At 34.9% G+C, this 26,221-nt stretch overlaps 1 protein-coding gene and 1 pseudogene across 4 annotated transcripts in view; both read right to left on the bottom strand.

The window, feature by feature from the left end:
• CADM2 (cell adhesion molecule 2) overlaps positions 1-26,221 on the bottom strand; it is a 1,116,707-nt gene that overhangs the window by 56,932 nt on the left and 1,033,554 nt on the right. The gene's annotated exons all lie outside the window — the stretch shown is intronic.
• Positions 775-24,594, bottom strand: LOC117979706 (52 kDa repressor of the inhibitor of the protein kinase-like; annotated as a pseudogene).

Here is a 26,221-nt window from a genome sequence, read left to right as displayed (position 1 = left end):
TGTTAACATTATCATAAAATGCCAGAGACTGAATTCAGGAGGTTAAGATTATAGAAATTACTTTCAGAGGCAATGAAAGGGTCAACTTAAGTTTTTCACCTCCCCGCACCTTTGAAACTTCTGCAGAGAAGGATAATGTGTTGGCCTGTGATTAACAAAATTTGTGCTAGCTTTTTCCTAAAGGAAAAAAGAGGTGGAAGTTAAACAACTGGTAGCACATTACTATCATTTAATTATATTTTCCTCTTATTTCATCGTAATTTTTTCCTTACATGTCATTAACCTCTAACTCAAAATAATTTCAGCAAAGTTAGAAAATATGTTGCACAATTTTCTCTTATTCTCTTATCTAGAAAACTTTTAAGAGATAGATTGGTACAAGAAATAATTCTAACAGTTTATCATATGCAAGATGCTTATTAGTAATTAAATATAAAAAGATATAGGTAGATGTTTGCATACATTCCCAAGTAGTAGCTCTATAACATGTTTTATATATTATTTCCCTCTGTTTACTTGTTTCACCCTAATATACATAAATTTCCATTTATGTACTTTACCACTATAGTATTAGAATGTACTAAAAAAAAGTGTATCAAAAGACTGACATGAGTTAATTACATGATAGTAAAATTTCAAGAAGCTCATAAATTATTTTTTCTTTAGTGAATAAAATGATTAAGTTTTTTTTCCATTTTTAAACAAAATTCACATTTTGTTTTGATTGAAATAAACTATACAAAATGGATTTTCTTCATCAAAAATAACAGCAATGTTTTCCATAGTTTTCTAGATAAACCACAATCCTTATTTTTGTAGGTTTTCCAGGTTTTGCTTATAAATCAAGATGAGGCAGTAGGTAAGAGTCATGGAAAAAGACAGAAAGAAAACAGACAAGTCAGTTGTCAGTACCCATGGCCTCTGATTCTGTCTTAACCATGAAACAGAAGTGTTCAACATACACCGGCTAAAAAGCTTAGGAAGATGTAGGCTCCACAAAGGAATGTAAACAGCAACAACGAGATGTAGAACAACGCCAGGCTCTTCCATTCAAATTTTACCTGTCATTTGCTCCTTTAAGTTAGAGAAAGACAAAATCTGCACTGAAATCCTTGTTTGGCGAGCTCACAAGCTTTTCTCCGGTAATTTCTTGTAACTGTCCAGGAGAGATTTTTAACATACTTAAAACTCCTATTAGTCAAAGGTCAACTGTGGGTGTCACTATAACATTTTATAAAATGTATTCCTTCCTCCCGCACCTCTTCAAAACATACTTCTTCAAAGAATTCGTAACACCCAACAAGTAGAGATCCACAGTGATAATAAATGCTATGTCTAAAATGACCTAACTAAAACAATTCCAGAGTGCCATCAGCAGAGTACACGCAGAAGGAAACATGGCACTTTCAATGTTCTCTTCTGGAAGAACAGGTAGGTTTTCAAAGCCTGAGAGTTCAAACAGGGGCCATTTAAACAGGTACATTATCAATGGCTAATGTATTCAATGGAGTTCTATAGGCAAAGACATTTAGTGATTAAGAGGTTTACATACACCATATGGCTTTTCTTTAAAATATCAAATATAAGAAGGCCTATTTTTAAAAGTCTCCTAGGTATTTTCGATGGTTTTGGAATTATCTGTGGGAAGCTCTGACTTACTTGTATAGGGTTTAACGTGTGTGTCCGCCATTAAATCCAGGTTGTGTTTTATGTCACAATTTATGTTAAGCAAAGCCAAGTTACTTGAACTTTGGTCTGTCAAAGTGTTCCTTAAATATGCTTTAAGACGCTTTCATCCATTTTCATACCGCTCATTCTCAACCTTCATCACAGGAAGAATACACAGGACCTTCATCAATGCATACACATTAGGAAAAAACTTGATGTCAGGCAGGTGGAGGGCTTCATAGATGGTGGATGGAAGCTCTATATCTTTCCTCCTGTGTTTCTATTTGATTCTCCAACAGTGAAGCTTGGCTGAGAGTGTGTCAGTATTGGGTAAGTCACTTCTACACATGTCAGCATGGTGTTCCTCCGGTGTATTTAATTTGAGTTGTCCCATGACTGAGGGTACCAGAGATAAGCATTTAAGAGCTTTGAGGTGCTGTTCTAAGAATATATCTTTAAGTTCCTGAATAATGTGCTCCACTGTTGGGACACTTAGTGTTTCTTTATAGTAACTCTCAGAGGCTAGCTGAGATTCCAAGTTACCTTGGTGAGCACTGTGGAATTTTCCAGGGAGTTTCATTTGAATATCAAGTTTGGTTACCAAATTTGTGGCTTCCTCAAACCAAAATTCATGATAAACTTCAATATTTTCCATCACTTCGTTGAGTAAATGCAGTACTACAGTCAAGCTACCGGCTGCAAATAAGACATCAGAGGTTTGCCCCTGGAGATTTTTCCCAAAGGCTCTTGTAAAAGATAGGACATTTTTAAGAACAACAATAGTAACAATGAAATCAAAATCTGTTACTGCACTGCAGAGTACAAATGCTCTGCCAGCTATACAGTTATTCCATCTAATATTTGTGTCACTATTTATACCATCTGAACCTAAAACAAGTGCTTGCAGGAGTTCCACTAAAATTTCAAAAGCATCATGCCTGCCTGTCCACTGAAAATGGCAGATTTCCTTCAGTTCTTTACCCCTTTCTTAACCGTTGTGAAAAAGAACAGAAATTACATTGTCAAGTTCTAAAAGCAGTTGTGATCGAGGGAAAAAAGAACAAACTTCCTCAATTGTTCCTAATGCAACAGATACTCCCATAACAGGTACTGATTTTGCCAACCACATATTTAAGGCACAGGAAGTTCAGAGTGTGTAGATAGCTTGGGGATATTTTTCTAAAAGTCTAGAAGCAACAACTTTCATTTTGGAAGAAAATCCACTAGACACAATGTAAGCCTGACCACGGCAATGCTTCATATTTAATCCCCACTTCTCAGTTATCATAGTGTGAAATTTCACAGCCAAAATTTCTGCATCAGCTTCTTAAGGCAGAAAACCTATAAATTCCTCTCTTAGGCTATGAGATTCATCAACAAACCCCATCAACACAGTTAGGTGCTCTTCGCCTGCTATGTCCACTACATCGTCAGTGATAATGGAAAAGAAGTGTGGTTCTCTCTCTTCCCTGAGAGTTTCTTCTCGAATACAGCTCTCACAGATCTCTACCATCTGCCTCTGCTGTGTTTTTGAAGAAAACAACGTGTTAACTGCTGTTGTCTCAAAGCGCTTTCTCAGAACCTCTTCACCAGAATTTATCTGGCACTCCAGCAGTGCTTGAAAGTTATCTAGGGTAAATAGACCTTCTGGGATTTCTTCGGTCTCCTGTCCATCCAGAGGTATATTTTGCTTTCCCATCAGAATCAATAATTCAAATAGAGATTTTAGGTATGCTTTGTTTTCCTTCTCTTCAAGGGATAGAGGTAAAATGTCCTCATCTTGCCCTTCACCCTCTTCTTCACTGGGGTTCTGAGCATTGCTATTGTTGGTTTATGTTTTTGTTCCTGCTCAGAAGTTTCATCAATATTTTTCTGTTTCAGTCCTGATTTCGTCTTCACTCAGTTCTTTTATTCGTTTTCTGTGTCTACTTATGTGGTTTGTTCAAATGACTGTAAGATCAAATATTGTTGGTATTGCATTATCTCGAAGAACTGTCCTATAAGGAGTAGTTCTACAGATCATAGAGGTCTCATGTTTGGCACATAATCGATAATGTTTATTTAGCTGATCAGGTTTTTGTTTTTGTTTTTTTTTTTTTTTTTGAGATGGAGTCTCGCTGTCGCCCAGGCTGGAGAGCAGTGGCGCGATCTCGGCTCACTGCAAGCTCCGCCTCCCGGGTTCACGCCATTCTCCTGCCTCAGCCTCCCGAGTAGCTGGGACTACAGGCGCCCGCCACCGCGCCGGGCTAATTTTTTGTATTTTTAGTAGAGACGGGGTTTCACCGTGTTAGCCAGGATGGTCTCGATCTGCTGACCTCTTCGGCCTCCCAAAGTGCTGGGATTACAGGCGTGAGTCAACGCGCCCAGCCGATCAGGTGTTTTATCTTCTAAGTCAGCTCTCCTACAATTCTCCACCCACTCCTGGCATCTGGCCGGGTCCCGCGGGAACCTGAAGAAGGCCAGGTCGGACTGCGTGCGCTTCGCGTGCAGTTGGGGGCAGCACAGAAGTTCGGCATCTTCGCCCGCCCGCTGGCTGGCCCAGCCCTCCGCTCCCGGCCTCCTCAGGGCAGTCCGCCCGCTGGTCCGGGTCACGGAGGAGAGCCAGGTCGGCCGGCTCTGCAGGGCCGGCGCGCGGGTGAGGGGCGGGCGGGCGAGAAGCCCAACTTTATTGTAATTTATTGTGTGTGACCATGACAACAAGACAATAAAGCAACAAGAGCATGAATTAGAATTGAAACATTGTTCAATTCCCACCTATGAGTGAGAATATGCAGTGTTTGGTTTTTTGTTCTTGCGATAGTTTACTGAGAATGATGATTTCCAATTTCATCCATGTCCCTACAAAGGACATGAACTCATCATTTTTTATGGCTCTGGGGACTGTGGTGGGGTGGGGGGAGGGGGGAGGGATAGCATTGGGAGATATACCTAATGCTAGATGACGAGTTAGTGGGTGCAGTGCACCAGCATGGCACATGTATACATATGTAACTAACCTGCACAATGTGCACATGTACCCTAAAACTTAAAGTATAATAAAAAACAAACAAACAAACAAAAAATTGAAACAAAGCATATTGACAAGATGACACCAGGACCTTTTCATATATGTTATTCTATTATAATATGCATTGTACTGATTTACTAAAATAACTATACATACATAAATGCTTAAAGGAGAAGATGTTTCATATTGAGATACACCAATTACTTTAAAATAGAAAACATTTTGGCAGCTGTATATTTTTTTTAATATGAGTTATAGTTATGTGGAAAGCATATGTATTTAACAGAATGCTGATTGCTATGTCCCTTACGGAGTCACAAACTAAGGGTAATAAATATTTCCATATGAGTATATTTATATAAGATAATATTTTATAACACATAAAATGTTAAACACTAGAATGAATCTTCTTATTTAATAGTATCCAATACTAAAATGTATCTTCTTAATTACTTAATTGTATACTTGAATTCCTCTAAAGTTTATACAATATTATTATTTCTCTCTAGGGTTTTTTATATATTTTTTTTAACAATTAAATCACTTATATTCCCATTATGGTTTCTAAGCTATTACATTTTAAATTTATGTTCGTACGTTTCCACCTTACTGAATCTCTACCTATTTCTAGCATTTTTCTTTTTTTACACATTTCTCTTGGACAGTCTCATTTTCAATTATACCAGCAAGAAAGAATGACAGATTCACCTCTTGTAAAATACAGTTGGCATTGGCTGTCCCAATTGTGCAAGGACTTCTAAAATTTAGGACCCTGTTACTATTGCTCTTCCTTTTTCTGACTCTTCCTTCTCTTCTTCTCCATCTCTCTTTTCCTACTTCTCCTTTTTCTTATCGCCCCAATTCCACCAATTTTAATAGGTAGATTGCAAGGGTATTGCCACTAATTGTGGCAACGGCCTTTGGTATACATATTCTTATACAGGTTTTGTTTTGTTTCTTGAATGGAGTTTTCCAATTTTCAAATATCTACTTAATATCTATTAAGATGAACATAATTACAAGTCAATGAACTGATTAAAATGGTTAGTTATATAGATGGATTTCTTAATATTAAACAAATTTGAATTAGTGTGAATGAACTTACTTTGTAAAGATTAGTGATTCTTTTAGTATACGATTGTATAGTATTTGCTAGTATTTCATTTAGGATTTTTGCATTAATATTGCAGTAAAATTGATTAATATTTCAGTAAAATTGATCTGCAATTTTCTTTCTCTATGCTGTCTTTATAAGACTTTGCTACTGATGTGGCGACATTATACAAAGTAATGGGAAGCTTTGCTTCTTCTCCATGCCTGGAATCAGTTTTAAAACGGATCAGTTTCTTTACATTTTGATACAACCAGTAGATATACGATAAATGGTATACTTTTCACATTATCTGTAATTTTTCTGTTTTCTAATAAATACTTTTTATAATTTATATTTTTAGAGAAGTGTATTTATTTCACATAGATTTTCAAATATCTATGCCTAGAGTTATAAAATGCATTTTCTTTCTATTCTTTTAATTTCATCCTTATTGGCAATTAATTTCTTGATTATTTGTGCATATTAATAATTTATTTTTCTTTTCTTAGTTGGATTAACTAGTGATTCTAAAGCTATGGATTATTTTACTGACTTTATAAATTCTAAAGTCTGCTTTACAATTTGATTTCTAATTTTATCTTTATTATGTTCTATTTATTTTTAAATTTTTCATTACTTTTTCTTAATATTTGTTTCTTTCTTTCAATATTTATTTGCACCAGTGAAGATGTTTGACACATAAATTTTCTTTTAAATAAGGTTTTAAACAGAGCTTATATATTTGTTAGGTTAGCTGTTATTTCTAGGTATTTTTTAATTGAAGATTTTGTATATTTGTCTCAAGAGGTTATTCCTAAATATTCATTATATTGCCATTAAAATTTTTTCTTCTATTATCATTATAGGATTATTAAATTAGTGCCAGACAAAATAGTGTGCATAACTCTTTTACATTTTCTTTTACTGATTGTTATTTCTTTACTACTCAACAGAAGACTGATTTAAAAACAAACAAACAAACAAGTTTACTCTTACATGGGAAAAAACAGTTATATTTTTTATTTGAAGAGCAGAATTGTATGTACATCTATCAGATATACTTTATTTTTGTTATTATTCAGTTTACTCAGATGAATATTATTTGACCTGTCCAGGATTGTAATTCCCTATATGTTTTTCCAATATGTAATATTAGATATGTGGTTTCAAATAACTATCTTTGTAATTCATACTGTCATCAATATGAAATATTATTTCGTCATTGCTATTTACTTTAAATTAAATGACTAGAAGATTAAATAGAGCAGAGTTAATGTCAGACTTTCCAGGTAGGCCTAGAAGGAACAGCAAATTTCACCAAGACAATCAACAAGTAAAAAAGGCGTCATTTAGGGTACTACCTAAACACAACATATCGAAAATTGTGTTGTGTTACCCCCAAAATAATCATATGACATAATGCATTTGTTATTAGATAGATATAGCCATTTCTCAATGTATATATACTTCAAAACATCATGTTGTATATACACAATTTTTAAATAAATTAAAATATATATTATTTGTCAATTAAAAAATAATTTTTAAAAGTTCAAGAATATACACACGAAATCCAATTAGAAACTAGTTTCACGATCCTTATGTGACCTTAAAAAAATAATAATTTTTAACAGCCCATGGGGGAGAAAGAAGCTTTTATGTTTTGAGAAAGAAGTATCAGTTTATGTCATTAGATAGTTACATTGTCAACTAGTTCATAAGATAAAAATGGCAAAGCATAGTAAAACCTACAAAATATGTTATATAACTATTGTTTCAAGTTTTAACAAAATACTATTTCATCGCTTCCTTTAAAAGTATCCTATCTGAAGTAGAGGGTGCTGGCACTCCAAAAATAAGTGATCTTCTTCCTAAAAAAATACTAAAAAACAATGAAATAAATTTTCCAAAGCCTTCCAAACAGATTTTCCTCCCTTAAATTTCTGAAATAATTGAGGATCAGGTTCCAGAGAAACAAATATTTTTTACAATTCATGTAAATAGGTAATGTCATCACTGTAGGTATGTATATACCATTTTGCTTTTGATTGTTTAAATATTGGAAAGGATATATATATATACACATACACATATATTTATACATATATTCATATATATACATATATATACACATATATATACATATATATACACACATATATATATTTATACACACACACACACACACACTATAACACCAAGTCTGGATTTATTAAACTTGTAAGGTTCAATCTCTTCAGCCTTCAGTATGCAGTCAATACCATTTAGTGTTTATTTTCAGCGAGCGCTACACTGCCAAATACCCTGCATTGTTATAATAATTTTATTTTCTCATAGAAAAAGAGAACATTTGGGGAAAAGAAAGAACATTTTACATCAAACGCATTGAGAAGATACTTGTTAATTTAACTTTTATAGATGATAATCCATGTAATTGAAAACTGGAAAAAATCGTCAAAATTAATAGCATTTCAAAAGCATATTTCTCAATAATTTGAGAGAAGATAACCTTATTAACAAAATTATAAAAAATTCACCTGTGTCAAATACATAACCAAATAGTTTTTGAACTAGAAAAAAGCATTCAATAGTTCATTTTGCCTTTTAATTAGCACAGGTCAAGATTCCAAAGAAAAATTTAGCCCTCTAAATCCTCTTTGTTGACTGGACTTTCTGCTATCCTTTGAAATTGTCATTTCAGTTTGCATAGATTACGTATTGCCTTCCTCTACATCATCTCAGCATTGAATTACACATCATAAATGTTTGGTGTTTTTGTTTATGCAAATAAACAAAATGCACATAAAATGTTTTGATAAGAGTTCAAATTTCATTTTTTCAAATTACATAATTTAGAATGATTCTAAACTGACTTATATTTTTTCACACTTTTCAATCAGATGGTTATAATAGTCAACGTGCTATATAGATGACCTAAAGATTTGGTGTCCTATTTTTCTTTTGTTTGGTTATGTAACTGCTAAAGACAGCAGCCAGTGTATTTTATGCTACAGGTATGAAGGAATAAACAGGCTACACGTGTCTTTCATTCCCAGTCTACAAAGTAAGATTTTCCTTGACTAGAAAAGATATTCAGTTTCACATTTTGCAATACTATCCTTTAGAATAACCCTTTGGAAAACAAAATTGATTTTCACATGTCAAATTAGCTTACACTTGATATTTGAGAATGCTGTGGTTAGCTGGAATTTCATGACATCATGAATCTAGAACTCCCAAATTACGAACTGGTTAGCCATGTTAGGAAAATTTGCTTTCAAATTCTAAGCTATACTTAAAAATTTTTCCTCTTAGCTGTATTTTGACCTGTTTGAGATTAATTTGCAAATGTTCAATAGAACGAAGAACAAGACATTGCTTATCTGAAATTTAAGATAAAAATACCATATTTATGGTTTGTTATAAAAATGCCATGGCCTTTCATTATTTTTTTTCCACACTTACTGAACAGGACATTAAAACTGAAAGTCGTAGAGAAGCCAGAAACTCCATAGTAATGTAAACATTTCCTTGGTCTTGATAGTATTGCAATCTTTAGGGTGTGTAAGCTGGAGAGGTCCAATCACCAGCCACAGCACTTTAATTATCTGCCAAATCCTCTTTTATTTGCCCTTTCAAGAAAGTCCTCATGTCTTTTAAATGGCATTTGCTTAGCAAAAGATTAGTGTGAATTAGGCAAAAAGAGGTAAACCTGGTACCTCACAGGCCATTGCAATAGAACAACCTGGCAAGCTCCTCCATCGCCACGTGAAATTCTATATTTATTTATTTACCTCGGCTGCTGGAAAGTTCAGTTTATATGTTTCATGACAATCAGTGCACAGATTATTAGAATGTGCTAAAAGCAACCTATTAACATTTTCCCCAGTGTCATATTGTTTCTTCTTTCCTTCTTTTCTCTGTCCAAGTACACCTTCACTGGCTGCTGTTTTTTTTATCACTATTATTGTTACGATCATTTTTACTATATGTATTTTGATAAGCCTTATCAAATCTGCTTTGAATAGAGGCATACTTTACATAAATGTGATTAAACTGCTGAAATCTGGAATATAGTAAAGACCATCCTGTTCCTGGGCAGTTACCAGGACATAAGAATTTCGGGAGAATGGAGATTGTGGTAGAGAGATAATGGTGAGGAGGGTGGGGGTGGGAGAAAAGTCAATAGTCAATAGGTTTGTTAATTTATTTATTTATTTATTTATTTATTTTTATTTTTTATTTTTTGAGATGTAGTCTCACTCTGTCACCCAGGCTGGAGTGCAATAGCGTGATCTCGGCCCACTGCAAATTCCACCTCCTGGGTTCAAGCAATTCTCTTGCCTCAGCCTCCCGAGTAGCTAGGATTAGAGGTATCCGTCACCATGCCCAGCTAATTTTTGTATTTTAAGTAGAGATGGGGTTTCACCATGTTGGCCAGGCTTGTCTCGAACTACTGACCTCAGGTGATCTGCCCACCTCAGCCTCCCAAAGTGCAGGAATTACAGGTGTGAGCCACCACGCCCAGCCAATATACTTAAATTAGTAAGACCCAGTGCTCTAGAAAGATGCCACGAAAGGAATTTGTGGAGCAGAATGGTCCTCAAAACACCCTACTCATGTCTCTAAGGAGGTCAAAGTAGTTCCCAGGCAAGGGTATCTGAAGCTCTAGGGAGTCCTCACTTGTTACATGTGGCAGCTTATTCCTAATAGAAAAAAGAAAATTCAGACTAAAGACAAGCCTGCCTTAGAGGTTTCAAAGTCTCATCTTGTTTTCATTTATTACCCTCTAGCACAGAGAGAAATCAAAGCCTTCAACAGGTTGAGTGCTGCTCCACACATTCAGCAGGTCACACACAGCTTATCTGTTGGTGGAGAAGGGATTGCCCATGTAATACCAAGACATATGTACTTCTAAACTCCCTCTGCCCAGATCCTGCCATCATGTTAAGTATTCTGTCATCAAGGATGACACCTTTCTGTTAAAGCTCTAGACTACATTTCAAGAGAGGAACATCCCATATTAATTCCTTGAAAATGTGGTCATTTTCCAAAAAATACTGCTTACAAAAATTAGCAAAAATTGGGTAGTAAAATAATTCCTGGTCCTTTGTTTGTTGTAGCACTGTTTACAATAGCTAAGATTTGGAAGCAACCTCAATGTCCATCAACAGATGAATGGATTAAAAAATGTGGTACATATACACAATGGAGTACCATTCAGCCATAAAAACTAATGAGATCCAGTCATTTGCAACAACATGGATGGAACTGGAGATCATTATGTTAAGTGAAATAAGCCAGGCACAGAAAGATAAACACTGCATGTTCTCACTTATGTGTTGAATCTAAAAATCAAAACAATTGAACTCATGGAGATAGAGAGTAGAAGGATGGCTACCAGAGGCTGGGAAGGGTCCTGTCGGGGGGTTGCAGGGGAGGTGAGGGTAGTTAATGGGTACAAAAAATTGTTAGAAAGAATACAGCACAAAGACCTACTATTTGACAGCACAATAGTGTACTATAGTCAATAGTAACTGTACAGTTTAAAATAAAGTGTATAATTGAATTGTTTGTAACTTAAAAGATAAATGCTTGAGGGAATGGATACCCCATTCCCCATGATATGCTTATTTCACATTGCATGCCTGTATCAAAATATCTCATACACCACATAAATATATACACCTATTATATGCTCACTTTTTTTTTTTTAATATGAGACAGAGTCTCGCTGTTGTTGCTCAGGCTAAAGTGGAATGGTGTGATCTCAGCTCACTGCAATCTCTGCCTCCTGGGTTCCAGCAATTCTCCTGCCTCAGCCTCCTGAGTAGCTGAGATTACAGGCGCCTGCCACCACTCTCTGCTAACTTTTGTATTTTTAATAGGGATGGGGTTTCACCATTTTGGCCAGGCTGGTCTCAAACTCCTAACCTCAGGTGTTCCACCCGCCGAGGCCTCCCAAGGTGTTGGGATTACAGGCATGAGCCACCACGCCCGGCCACAAAATTATTTAAAAAATAAAATAAATAAAATAATTCCTGGAGATTACATGATTTTTTACTGAACTTAACATTAGGTACTGAACTAAGCATTATTCATAACATATTAAAAGCAGAGCCACAAGTAGAAAACCACTTATAACTGCCTCCAGAGTCTTATACCTACAAGTACAGCAGGCGCTCTTCTGAGTGTGGTGCTGGGAAAAGCAGTAACAATAAATGGAGCAAGACATGACTCTTGCTTTTTCTGGGAATTAACAAGAGAGAGGGAAAAGAACGTTCCAGCATGGTAAAGCATGTGGCCCAGATATGAGAGGGGCTTTAGGGAGAAACTGAAAGGCCTTCTGTAGATCAAGAGCCAGGAAAGCTGGTGTATATAGCATGGTCAGTAAAGGGCAATTCCTGTGTGGCACAGAATGCCCAGGTAGGAAGTTACCACTGAACTTCAGTCCAAAGGTGGTTACGAGACATTGACAGGTTTTGCTTGGATTTGCATTTTATGCATTCCACATGCTGCTATGGAGAGTAGGAGAGAAGAAATAAAAATGGAATCAGGAAGAAAAGTTAAGTGGCTTTGCAGAAATAGCCAGCAGCAGGGATAATTTTTCTTCTATATTTATTATCATTTTGCTAAGCATTGGACTAGATCCAACCTATGAATAGGACAAAATTAATGTAAAGACTAAAAGCCCGGGAAATGTTAAATATTTAATTCTTGATGAGGCGTAATATTCATCCTGTCATGCTATGTTCTGTTCACACAGGAATACAGCATGGTGTCAGAGTTTGGCGCCCTCACTGTGAGCTGAGGCACCCCACGGCATCACAGTAACCTCACAAAAATGACATAGGATCTTTCAAAATTTTGACAAAGACATAGTCACATGTGTTGAACCTGACATGAGCTACTATCCTGTGATAGTTCAGGGTTTTAACATTAGATTGCACCAAATCCCTTCCAATGATGCCATTAATCTCAGATTTTGGTGTTTGCGGTGACAAAACACAAGTACCTCAGAGATAACAATGTGTAACTCTTATGCTATTATAACTGGAATGTTATTTACTTTGGCATTAAAAAATAAAGGTATAAGGAAACTCTTCGTTTTTTGTTTTGTTTTGTTTTTAACAAGATCATTCTCCTCCATCAATCCCTCATGCAGCAACCACTATCTTCCTTTCTCAGTGGTAGAGTTATAAAAGAATTTCGATACTCCTTATCTTTCTTAATAGAGCAAAGGATCCATGGTCTGCATGTGGCCCAGACGTTATTTGGAGCCATTGGCTCCAAGTACCTATGAAAGTATATTTAACCTTTAAAAAAGTCCTATTGTGATATTACGAATTCCTTTTTAAAATCTGGTAATTTGGCAACACTGGGTCCACAATTTTTTCTACATAGTAATAATCAGCAGAAAATGCTCTGGGCCACCCCCTTCTGAAGTAACCTTTGCTCTCCACTTTGGCACAGTTTCCACTCACTTACCTGATCCCAGGAGTCATCTGAGTTTGCCTCTAACTTAGTTTGACAAAGACTTTAATGTAGGGATGAATTCTTAAAGGTACGAAGTTTTACTGTGACTATTGTCTATGCCATGGATCTGTATCTGTGAGTGATGCAGACAGTGGATATATTTCTCAGTTATGAATACTGGTAATACTAATACATAAGTTTTTTGAGATTATTCCATATATAATAGGCATTATTCTAAACACTTAACATTTATTGATTACGCTCACAGCAATATTATTGTAGTCACAGCAATTCTATGAGGTAGGCTTTCTTAATTTTTATTTATAGACGTGTCAAGAACTTTGAATAGTCAGATTTTACCCTGCTTGCAAGTTAAGCTGATCTTCCACAGTTTCATAGATGCTGGCAGAAGACATGGGGGTCTTGGATTAGAGACAAAAGGATTTATTACTCTATTGCAACTAGCAGGAGCATCAGTTTGAATTGGTTCCCCTTATGGCCCAAGTCCCATGGGGAAAATGGGGAGTGGGCCAGGTGGTTGCAGGTACACGTAGTCAGTTTTCTTCACAGCTTAAGAACCCTGGGAGTTAGAAATCCTAGTATTTATAATGGACAGCAAGAAAACGTGGCACTCATTTGCCATTTTCTCTAGAGTAAAGCATCATCTTTATTAAACTGAGCAGTCAACCTGGTCTCTGTTAAGGAGGAGGATACTATCTCTGTTTTCTATGGTTGTTCACTAAACATGAACAACCTCCTCCCTCCCTGAAGAGGAAGGGGAATTTCCTTTCCACAATGGGTTGAGATGGAGAGGAGTGATAAACAGAAAATAATACATAACATTGCTTTAAGCCTATTGTTTTCAAATAACTTTTCAGTTTTCTCACACTGAATAATTTTACAAAGTGATAAATTCCATCACAAATCCTAACTAGAGGACCAGTTATAGGTTATAGATAGGGGTCAGAACGAGGTATCCATAAAATTTCATGGACACCTGAACTCTGTGATAAAATTAAAAACAATTGAAACACAATTTAAAATTATACCATTTATGAACCGATTTTGAACCAATAGTTTTCAAAACTTTCTGTTCCAAAGAGCTATAAATATTATAGATTCTATGAGTCAAACTTAGACCTATGTATCAGAATCTCTAGAGGTAGCATAAATATTAAACTTAGGGAATTTAATTTTAGAAAGTTTCCCAGGTAAGCCTGATGTGCAGACTTGAAGAGAAACTAAAAATTACACAGTTCTGAAGGATAATCTCTAAGTTGGTGAATGAGGCCTTTCACAACTGGACTTGAATCCAGGTGACTTGTATATCACCCTAGGGTGGCACAATAGAATTGTGATTGTAATTAAGAAAGAATAAAATTGGACATCTGTCTACTCAGGGAATATACTATATTAACATATATGGCACTGTCAAAATGGCATAAATGAAAGGGGAACTCAAAAGAATAATAACCTTGCATGTTAATTCAGAACTGTAACAAAGAGCAACATTGATCCCGTGGATTCAAAGGATTCCTCATTTGCACTGTAAAACATCTGGAAGGGTACAGACAGCTCACCAGGCAAATGCAGGCTTGATAAAATACACCCTATCTATTTATATATCTTCTTACTTTGAATCTGTGTTCCTATAATTAGTAATTAATAATCCCAGCTATTTTGACATCATGAAGGAAGTGCCCTGGATTGAATCAGTAACCTAAGCTCCATCAGTATTTTATATTCATCCTCTCCTTGGTGGCTCATGCTGTCATCCACTCATCTGTTCCCATCCACTGATGAATCTTCCAATTTTCTTGACCAATTTTGCTATCAGGTTCATAATTATATCCTCCATACCAAGTCCCATAATGACCCTGGGAAATTCCAGTATCCAAATGAAAGAGACATCTATACATCTACAATTATACAGCAATGACTTCCAAATTCATAGCTCCAGATTTGTATATTTTTCTCTTTAATATTAAATTTTAGCTATGATTTGATCATTTAAAAACCTTTCTTAATTTCACAGCAATTCGGCTAACCACTCATCTGGCCACTCTCTGGATCACCTAGTTTCCTACTGCAGAATTTTTAATTCTAGTATTCCTTTATCTGGCAACAAATTCTTGGTTTACTGTGCACTTATTTCCTTTCATGTTCTGCTCATCTTTTTAAATTAATCTGTGTTTGGCCAGTCCATTATCCCCCTTTACAGATGAAAGACCATCACTCTCTAGAAACCTTGGTTTCTTCCTTTCATTGTACTTGCCTAATCATAATCCTATATCTTCTCAATCAAAGCATGCATATCCATTTAAAATATGGACTACTGGGAACTGTAAAAATAATTTAAACATTGTAAATTTGCACTGCTACAAGTTCATGGTTTCTAACCTCAGTTAAGGACTACATTATCTGCTCTTTTTATATTCTTCTGGCATGAACCCAAGCTTGCCTTGGATCAATTATATGTACTACTATTTGATCTGAGTTCCAGATCTGTATATCCAACTCTCCACTCAATATTAAATTTTCACTTGGAGATATCAAATACCCAACGAACTCAACATGTTCAAAACAAATTCATAATTCTGTCACCAGTGTTTCCTATCTCACCGAATGGCAACACCCACCATTAAGTTTGGTTGGCTGGAAGCTTGTGATATCTTCTCGTTCTTCCATCCATATAGTCAGACAATCATAAAAACTGTGAATTTGCATGCTAATATTAATTATTGTTCCTTTCTGTCTATAATTCTGACATTGTACTCTAAACCCTTATCAGCGTTCACTAGAATTATTTCAGTAGCTCCCTAGACTTTCTCCCACCACCCCCTCTGGTATATTTCTTACACATTTGCTCCCCTGCAGCCAGAATTCTGTTTCTATTAAAAACCAATTAGGACCTCTCCTCTCTCTCTTTCCCTCTTCCTTAATCACTCCTAAGATAAAAACTCAAATTCTTAAAATAAATTATTTAAAGTTCTGCAGGCTCTAATTCAACTACCACATATTTTCATATCATTTTTGTGACAATCTGCATTCTACCCTCATTGGTGCTCTTTCAGGGTTTTTGAGCAGGCTAAGCTTTTTTTTTTTTTTCTTTCTGTTCCACTCAGGAACTTTGCATTTGCTATTTCCTATCCGTGAAAGACTCCTTCCTCTTCCCCATCTCTCCACTCCCCAACTTCGCATCTTACTCAAGTCCCTCATATCTAGCAAATATCACTTCCCTAGGAGAGTCCTTTATGATGACCTTGTACAGCAAATCAGAGAACTCTATATATTTTAAAGATTACTTATCTTCTCACCTTCCTATAAAAACATTGACTATATCCATCTTGCTCTTTATTCTTTCCCCAGAGTTTACAATAATACCTGATAGAAATAATAATTATTCAAGGAATGAATGAGAAAATCTTTTTCAGGAAACATGGTAAGTTCCTACTAAGCCTTCTTTTTCATTTGCACAGCCATTATTTAGAAACTTAACTACTTTTTTAAAGGTACCCTCCATGCTAATTTTCTATCCTTTTTAGAAAACAATCCCCTCTTAATTTATAGAGAAAATACAGGTCATCAAGTAAAAGCTCTGTTAATTTCCCACTTTCCCTGAACATACTTCCCCCTTTTCTGGCAAACTGGTGTCTAAATTTATCTTCTCTCCTCAGACTCATTAAACACAGAATGATGCCATGTGTTCAAGGCTAATGTATGAATTTTAAAAAAGGAACTCCATGACATCTTGAACCCTTTGTGGCTTTATTTTGTCAGCTTCTCTCTTTTTTAAACAATATATTCAACATCTCTTTTTTCTCCCTAGCATTCTCACAGCATTTAAAAATGCTTAATTTATGCCATCCTTTGAAAGTGTTAACTGAATTTACGTTGTCCTCTATCTGTTTTATATCTCTCATTTTCTTCTCAGACAACATTCTTAAAATAATAGAATGCAGTGACTTCCTCTATATTTTATGTCCCATCTACTTTTAAAGTCCTGCAGTCTGACTTTTATCTAATCACTTCATTAAAACTGATTTTTCTAAATTCATCACCACTCCCTGTATAAAAATTAAATAAGTTTCTTTCTTTCTTTCTCTTTTTCTTTCTCCTTTCTTTCTTTTGTTTTCTTTCCTTTCTTTCTTTCTCTCTCTTTCTTTCTTTCTCTTTCTCTCTTTCCCTCCCTCCCTCCCTCTCTCACTCCCTCCCTCCCTCCCTCCCTTCCTTCCTGCCTTCCTGCTTTCCTTCTTTCTTTCCTTCCTTCCTTCCTTCTTTCTTTTTCTTTTCTTTTTTTTGACAGACTCTAGCTTGGTCACTCAGGCTGGAGTGCAGTGGCACTATCTGGGCTCACTGCAAGCTTCACTTCCCGGGTTCAAGTGATTCTCGTGTCTTGGCCTCCCAAGTAGCTGGGGCTACAGGTTTACACCATCATGCCTGAAAATTTTTGGTAGTTTTAGTAGAGATGGGGGTTTCACCATGTTGACCAGAATGGTCTCGAACTCCTGAACTCAAGTGATCCACCCCCCTACCCCTCGGCCTCCCAAAGTGATGGGATTACAGGTGTGAGCCACCACGCCTGGCAAAATTAAATAAGTACTTTTCAGGTTATCACACTTGGCCTCTCTGAAACATTTGGTGCTATGAGTCTTGCTGTAATTGCTAAGAATTTCCCTCCCTAGACTCAATCCTACTTCTTAATTAGATATCTTCACTTGGCTATTGCAAAGCTTTTTAAAACTCTACATGTTTAAATGGAATACATTATTTTTTTCCCATAAAACCCTTACCCCTTATATTTCTTACTTTGATAAATTGCACCAAACACCCAGAGACCAAAGCTAAAATCCTAGCATCTGTTCTTTGGTATCTCTCATTCTTTAAACTAAAATTTCTTACTTAATTGGTTAAAAAATCTGTCAATTTTACTTTCCCAAATAATATCTTGGAACAATTGTCTTTTTACCATGCCTTTGGCCACTGTCTTTCTTTAAGCTCTCATTGTTAATTATCTAGATTTCCCCAATGGCTTCTTGTCATTCCTTTCTTTCTCCATCTTCCATCCATCATAGTATATCACAGTGATCTTCAAAAGCCTAAGTACCGTTTTATCATTTTATTTAAATTGTTTCTCATCACTTCCTGAATAGGCTCTAAACTTTTGAGTGTGACCTACTATATATCATATAATTTACTTATTTCTATCCATAGAATAATACTGAATATTGAATCAAATAAGTGCTTAAATAAATATATATTTATTTTCACGACTGCTTACCTTTTATGATTTACTCTAGGCAAACTAAATGTGTACTGCTCTCTTTATATATTTTTGCTGTCCTCTCCTTTTTCTTTGCATATCCAATTCCTGTTTGTGTTTGAAGACATGTATCTTGCAAATAAAAATCATATTTAAGGATCAAGGAAAGCTGTATTATTCCTGAGGTTTCCAGAGAGGACAAAATTGTAACTACGAGAAATGTCATAAAACTACTGACATTTAGAAAATTAACTACAGAAAAAATAAAGTATCAGTCATGGAGTTGTTATATCACAGTATGAAAATAGTTTTTCAAAATAGAAATTAAAAAAATACATATGCTATATCCAAAATCTATGTATCCATGATTCTCTACTCTTACCCCCAAACCCGCTACCCCAGCATTTTGATTTTACCAACACCGTCTATGTCTGATGGGATTACTCTACTAAATATCCTCTCTTAAATACCCTCTTTCCCCACCTCTCCTTCTAAGTCAGGTGGTTTTTCTCAATGAAAACCTTTTCATGGATCATCCATGTTGCTTATCATACTACATGTTCAATGCAAAATAAAAGTTCAAAAAAATTACATAATGAATTGATGATAAATGATACATTTGTTCTTCTCAGAGCCTAATTTCACTGAATTTATTGATATAGTAAATTTTCTCCTGACCAAAACGAAGACAGACCATGGAATTCGGTGACTCTTCCAAAGTTCTGTCCCTATAAAGAACCTGCTGCAAAGTCAGCTTGCATTTCTAGATGGTGTGTTCATTTCATCTTCTAACAGCAAGTTAGAAATGCATGAAAAACAAAGAACTAAAAATGAATTGTGTAGGAAACGTGAAAACATCATCTTTTCCCTATTTCGTACTATTATAACACAATTGCACAAGTATCCCAATGAAATCTAAAATTCATCAAACATAGTGGGATAAAAAATTCACTTTACTAAATTTTAAGATAGGTTGTTTCCAAAAAGATGAATTGTTATTTTTATTTGACATTGTCTTATAATAGTGATGTTTCCATTTTCCCAGTTAAAGAAATCATTGATTTGTGGCCAGTAGTAGTTCAAGGAAAAGTTTTAAAATAAAATAGTCATGAGATTACTACATATTTGTAGTAATTTGCAATACACTAACAGCTCCACATCCATAATTATGTTCCTCAGCTTATAGATTATGAATGAATAATCAAGGACACAGTATTAAAGTTCATGGTTCTAATAAAATTAAGTTATAGTTATGCAAATAATACACAGGGCTTTTATTCTGCAGGCTTAAATTTGACTGCTGCTCAGACAATTATGTTTGTGTTACTTTTTTGGTGTGTCTCATAGATTAAACTTGAGAAGTGATTCCCTTTAGTTTTTGAACACCTAAACCTTCAAATATAATTTAAACAAAACACTTTCATTTTAGAGCCAAACTGCATGGAGAGATGAAAGTGACAGCCTTGACCTTGAATAGATTTTAGCGAAGTAGTTTATGGAAGACAAAGCAATTACAGCTCCACACTGACCGATGTATCACTTAGCACTTCTGATAATGAGATGAGGCTTTCAGGGCCAGAATGGGGACAGAAGAGAAAGTTAGTAGACTGGTAAGAATGATGAAGAAGTGTAAGAACAGGAATTTCGAAAGCATCAAAATAGGGATTGTGTATCTTGTTTTAAGACTTGGTCAAAGAATCACTAAAACTAGATGTTTAGGAAAAGCCATTAAAATAACTAATCTCAATAACTGTCTTCTCAGATTAAAAACAAGTTTCCAAAAAGGTTGGAATGGGGATGTATAGTAAATAATGTATAATATACATCTGCTGAATTTGATGAAGAAGAATTATAAAGTTTCTTAGAATATTTCAGAACAATAAAGTTTTCACTAGATCAAATGTATTATCTATGTATTATTAAAATAATATTAGTAACACCTCTGCACATTTATAGGTGCTTCCAGAAAAAAATTATATGTATTGTTTTTCTTAATTTGATTTTCTAAATTAACTGTTGTACTATGAAGAAGGATTTACAGAATAGTAAATTGGATTATGTGTATGTGAATTTTAGTTCCAATTTTGCAACTAGGTGGCATGTGCCTGTAGTCCCAGCTACTCGGGATGCTAAGGCAGGAGAATCACTTGAACCCGGGAGCAGAGGTTGCAGTGAGCTGAGATCACACCACTGCACTCCAGCCTGGTGACAGAGACTCCGTCTCAGACAAAAAAAAAAAAAAAAAAAGTAATGAAAAAAATGGAAGCTTTTAACTTGGCAAGGCCTTTCAGGCTTTAATAAGTAATGATTCTTAGTGGCATTGTCTGAAAGTAAATTGAAATAATATAAATGTTCAAATTTTGATCCCTCTGCTTTTGTCTTACAATATTAATGAACAAAATCTTATATTTTATTTTATTTTCATTTTTATTTTTTATTTTTATTTTTAGACAGAGTCTTGCTCTGTCGCCCAGGCTGGAGTGCAGTGGCACGATCTGGGCTCACTGAAAGCTCTGCCTCCCGGGTTCACGCCATTCTCCTGCCTCAGCCTCCCGAGTAGCTGGGACTACAGGCGACCGCCACCACGCCTGGCTAATTTTTTTGTATTTTTAATAGAGACGGTGTTTCACCTGGTTAGCCAGGATGGTCTCGATCTCCTGACCTCATGATCCACCCGCCTTGGCCTCCCAAAGTGCTGGGATTACAGGCATGAGACACTGTGCCCACCCCGTATTTTATTTTTAAAGTCTTCCTTTCTTCCATCTCTTCTGAGTCTTGTAATTTGAACTATGTATAAAATTAGAATATATCAACTGAAGACTTTCTATATAAAAAAGAATACCTATCACTAATCATTTTGGAAGAAAGAATGATCCAGTAGAATAATATTTTAGGCTTCTTATAGAAATAAATAGTGTATGGTCATAAGTAAATATCTTATTTTTTCTGGGGTTCCATTTCTTCACTTAGAATACGATGCAGAAAGTAGGTTAAATGGCTTTGAAGCTGCTTCTTTCATTCTGTTATGCTATTTTAAAATTTCCAAATGAATTTAAAATTATTCAGGGGTATTATGACAAACTTAGCATATGATGAATATATCATCATACCTTGAGTGTCACTTAAGAATAAAGTTTTATATTGAGTGACTTCATGTTATGTAGAAAACCATTTATACTATTTTTCCACCATAATTTTAATGCACTTTAATTGTAAATCAATACCAATATGACTTTTTAAAAGAGAACATTCCAAAATCTGTATATTGTGTCATGTATTAAATAATACATTATTGAAATATTAAGATGTTATAGAAATATGGAATTTTGGTTAAAATATTCCATTAAGTAAAGAGGCAAAGTACTATTTTACCACAATGTTCATTATTCTCATAAATGCCTTAGACCTTAAAACACTAACAGCTGTTGTCTGTTTGTGTAGCCTATATTTCATTTTATTGTGCTTTACTTTGTTGTGCTCTGCAGATAATGATTTTTTTTTTTTTTTTTTTTTAACAAATCGAAGGTTTGTGGCAACCCTGCATTGACCTAGTCGGCTGGCACCATTTTTCCAACAGCATGTGCTCATTTAATGTCTGTGTCACATTTTGGGGATTTTGACAATATTTCAAGCTTTCATCATTACTATATCTGTTACAGTGATATGTGATCAATAATCTTTGATGTTTCCATTGTAATTGTTTTGGGACTCCACAAACCATGCTCATATAGGAAGGCAAACACAATTGATAAATGTGTCTGTTCTGACTAATTTACTGACCAGCTGTTTTCCCCACCTCTCCCTCTCCTCCAGGCTCCCTAGTTCCTGAGACATTGACATTAGACCAATTAAGAATCCTACAATGATCTCTAAGTATTCAAATGAAAGGAGGTGGCACACATTTCTAACTTTGAATCAGAAGCTAGAAATGATGAAGCTTAGTGAGGAAGGCATGCTGAAAGCCACGAGAGGCTGAAAGCTACACATCTTGTGCCAGTCAAGTTGTAAATGCAGACAAAAAGTTCTTGAAGGAGATGAAAAGTGCTACTCCGGCGGACATGTAAATTATAAGGGAGCAAAACAGCCTTATTGCTGATATAGAGAAAGTTTAAGTGGTCTTGATTAAGACCAAATCTGCCACAGCATTCTCTTAAACCAAAGCCTAATCCAGACCAAGGCCCTAACTCTCTTCAATTCTGTGAAGATTGAAAGACATGAAGGAGCTGCAGAAAAAAAATCTGAAGCTAGTGGAGGTTGGTTCATAAGGCTTAAGAAAATAAGTCATCTTCAGAACATAGAAGTGCAAGGTGAAGCAACAAGGGCTGATGGAGAAGCTATAGCATGTTATCCAGAACATCTACCTAAGATCACTAATGAAGGCAGCTGCACTAAGCAAGAGCATTTAAATGTAGATGAAACAGTCCTCTATTGGAAGAAGATGCCATTTATAACTTTCACAAGTAGAGAATAGAAGCCAGTGCCTGACTTCAAAGCTTCTAAGAACAGATTGACTTGCTTGTTAGGGGTTAATGCAGCTGGTGATTTTAAGTCGAAACCAATGTTCATTTACCATTCTGAAAATCCTAAGGCCTTTAATAAATATACTATATCTAATCTGTGCTCCATCAATGTTATAACAAGGCCTGGGTGTTAGCACATCTATTTATAGCATGTTTTATTGAATATTTTAAGCTCAATGTTGAGACTGAGACCTACTGCTCAGAAAAAGAAAAAAAAAAAGATTCCTTTCAAGATATTACTGCTCATTGACAATGCATCTAGTTACCCAAGAGCTCTAAAGGATATGTATAAGGTCATTAATGTTGTTTTCATGCCTGTTAACACAACATCCATTCTGTAGCCCATGGATCAAGGAATAATTTTAACTTTCAAATTTTGTTATTTAAGAGATACATTTTTTAAAGCTATAGCTGCCAAGACAGTGTTTCTTCTGATGAATCTGTGCAAAGTAAATTAAAAACCTACTGGAAATGATTCACCATTCTAGATGTCATTACGATCATTTGTGATTCCTGGGAGGAAGTCAAAATATCAACACTGGCAGGAGTTTGGAAGAAGCTTATTCCAATCTTTATAGATGACTTTGAGACATTCAAGGCTTCAGTGGTGGAAGTAAGTGCAGATGTGGTAAAAATAGCAAGATAACTATAAGTAGAGCCTAAAGATGTGAGTGAATCACTGTAATCTCATCATCAAACTTAATGGATAGGGAGTTGATTCTTATGGTGGAGCAAATAAAATGATTTCTTAAGCTGAAATCTACTCCTGGTGAAGATACAGTGACCAATGTTTTTCTTTTGCTTTTATTTTTTGTTTGTTTTGAATTTTTTGCAGAATCAAGGTCTTGCTATGTTGCCCACGGTGGTCTTGAACTCCTGGCCTCAAGCAATCCTCACACCTTGGCCTCTCGAAGTCCTGGGATTATAGGCATAAGTCACTGTGCCTAGCCCTGTGAAGATTGCTGAAATAATCACAAAGGATTTAGAATATTACATAAATTTAGTTGATAAAGCAATGGAAGGGTATCAGAGGATTGACTTTAATTTTGAAAGAAGTTCTACTGTGGATAAAATTTCATCAAACAGAAATCGCACAGAAATTTTCAGGAAGAGAATAATCAATCAATGTGTCAAACCTTATCGTTGTTTTATTTTAAGAAATTGCCTTACCACTCTAACCTTCAGCAATCACTCACTGATCAGTCAGCAGCCATCAACATCAAAGCAAGATGCTCCAGCAGCAAAGAAATTACAACTCACTGAAGACTCAGACGATCATTAGCATTTTTTAGTAATAAAACAACTTTAAATTAAGGTACATACATTGTTTTTATGGACATGATGCTATTGCACACTGAATAGACTATGGGATAGTCAACTTTTATATGCACTAAGAAACAAACAAAAATGTGTGAGACTCATGATATTGTAATATGTGCTTTATTGCGGTGATCTGGAACTGAACCCATGATATCTCCAAAGCATGCCTGTACTTTAAATATACACATGAAAACTTGAACTTATCTGTATTCTAATGTTTCCCTATAGTTTTATACCTAACAACAAATGCAAAAAATATTGTAAAATTATTATTCTTATAAATTTAGAAAAATAAAATGACTCCATATATTAATATTTTCATATTCAGAGGAAGGTCATTAACTAAAAACTTAAGAAATACAGAATTACAATTATTGACATATTAAGATGATCATGACATAAATGATAAAAAGCATGCAAAATAAAAATATTTCACATCAATTTTTTGTATAAGCAATACACAGGCATATGTTTAAAATAAAATCTCTATGAGAATATTTGCAAAATGTAACAGATTATTTCAATAATGCAGGATAAGGAAGTCTCTTTTTTATTTTGTTTAGTATTTTAAAAGCTAATTTTTCTGTGATGAACAATTATTTAAAATGAAAAATACACTAAGTAAGAAGCGAAAACGTTTTGAAATTTAACTAATGTGGTTTTTCTGCCTAATCTTGAATATGTTTAGATAATATCCCAAACATTTCATAGTTATTTAATTTACTGAAAAAGTTTTAGTGTATTTCAATCAATTGGATTTAGTAATGATTGTTTTAAGTCAAATAAGCGACTTCATAGGTCAATATATCAAAGATGAATAGTGAGTTTTATAAATCAATGATAGCAAATGATAATAAAATATATTTTAACATAAAAATGGTATCAATATTAATAAGACCAAATTCCTTAAGCTAAATCGATATCCTTAATAAATTTTTATAGTAATAGCTTCTTGTATTAGGATATCAGCCATATTATGATAATGACTGAAAACTGTAGTCCTTACTTATTTTGATGCTCATAATAATTTTAGAGTTGGAGAAGCCAAATCTTAAACTATAACTTGCATATCATGCACTTGGCATCCAAACTAGATTATTTCTGATACTAAAGACCATTACCTTAACTTATTATTGCAATGGGTGTGTTAATATTTGGCAAGGTAGATTACTTATAAATGGCTTACTTTTGTTTAAAAATTGTTTTTTATTTATTTGATAACTGATCTCATTAAATTGAATAATTAAGAATTACAATGCAATTCTGTTTTATCCTACTATAGAAGAGGCAAAACTTTATCTCTACCTTCTTAGTCTTCAATTGGGCCTGAGAATTAAGTTGACATAAAACAAACTAAACAGAATAAAAGGATAAATATTTGTTTTACATGTATTTGGAAGTCCTCACGGAAAACGAGGAGCCAAAGAAGTGAGAAAACCCAAGTGATTATACAGTAGGTTGAATAAAGGATGGCCATAGTGCAAAAATAATTAAAATGTGGGGGGGGGGGATAAGGAAGATAAGAGTTATTTTAACAAGCTGTGTTTGTACAGATTTTTCTTAGCCTTAACTCCCAGTCCCTGTGACAATATTTCTTTTATGCTGCTACAGGGATTGGCATCTTTCCCACCAGGGTTTATCTCCCATCTCTGGTGATAGATTGTTCCTTTTCTCCTGTTAAAGGGAGGAAGGGGGAGATCAGTGTCCTTTCTCTACCTACTGGTTCTCAAGCGCCTTTAGTTCAAAATAATCCTTATGACAAAATGGCATTTTGGGGGGTTGGCATAATGTGCCACACTTAACTACTTACTTGAAATCAAGAGAGATACATTCATAGCTTTAGTTTTCTAAGAAGCCTCGCATGGCTTTAAAGG

This window comes from Pan paniscus, chromosome 2 (assembly GCF_029289425.2).
Source record: "Pan paniscus chromosome 2, NHGRI_mPanPan1-v2.0_pri, whole genome shotgun sequence".
NCBI lineage: Eukaryota > Metazoa > Chordata > Mammalia > Primates > Hominidae > Pan > Pan paniscus.
The sequence above is the reverse complement of the archived record's forward strand: the minus strand, read 5'-3'. Positions and strand labels throughout refer to the sequence as shown.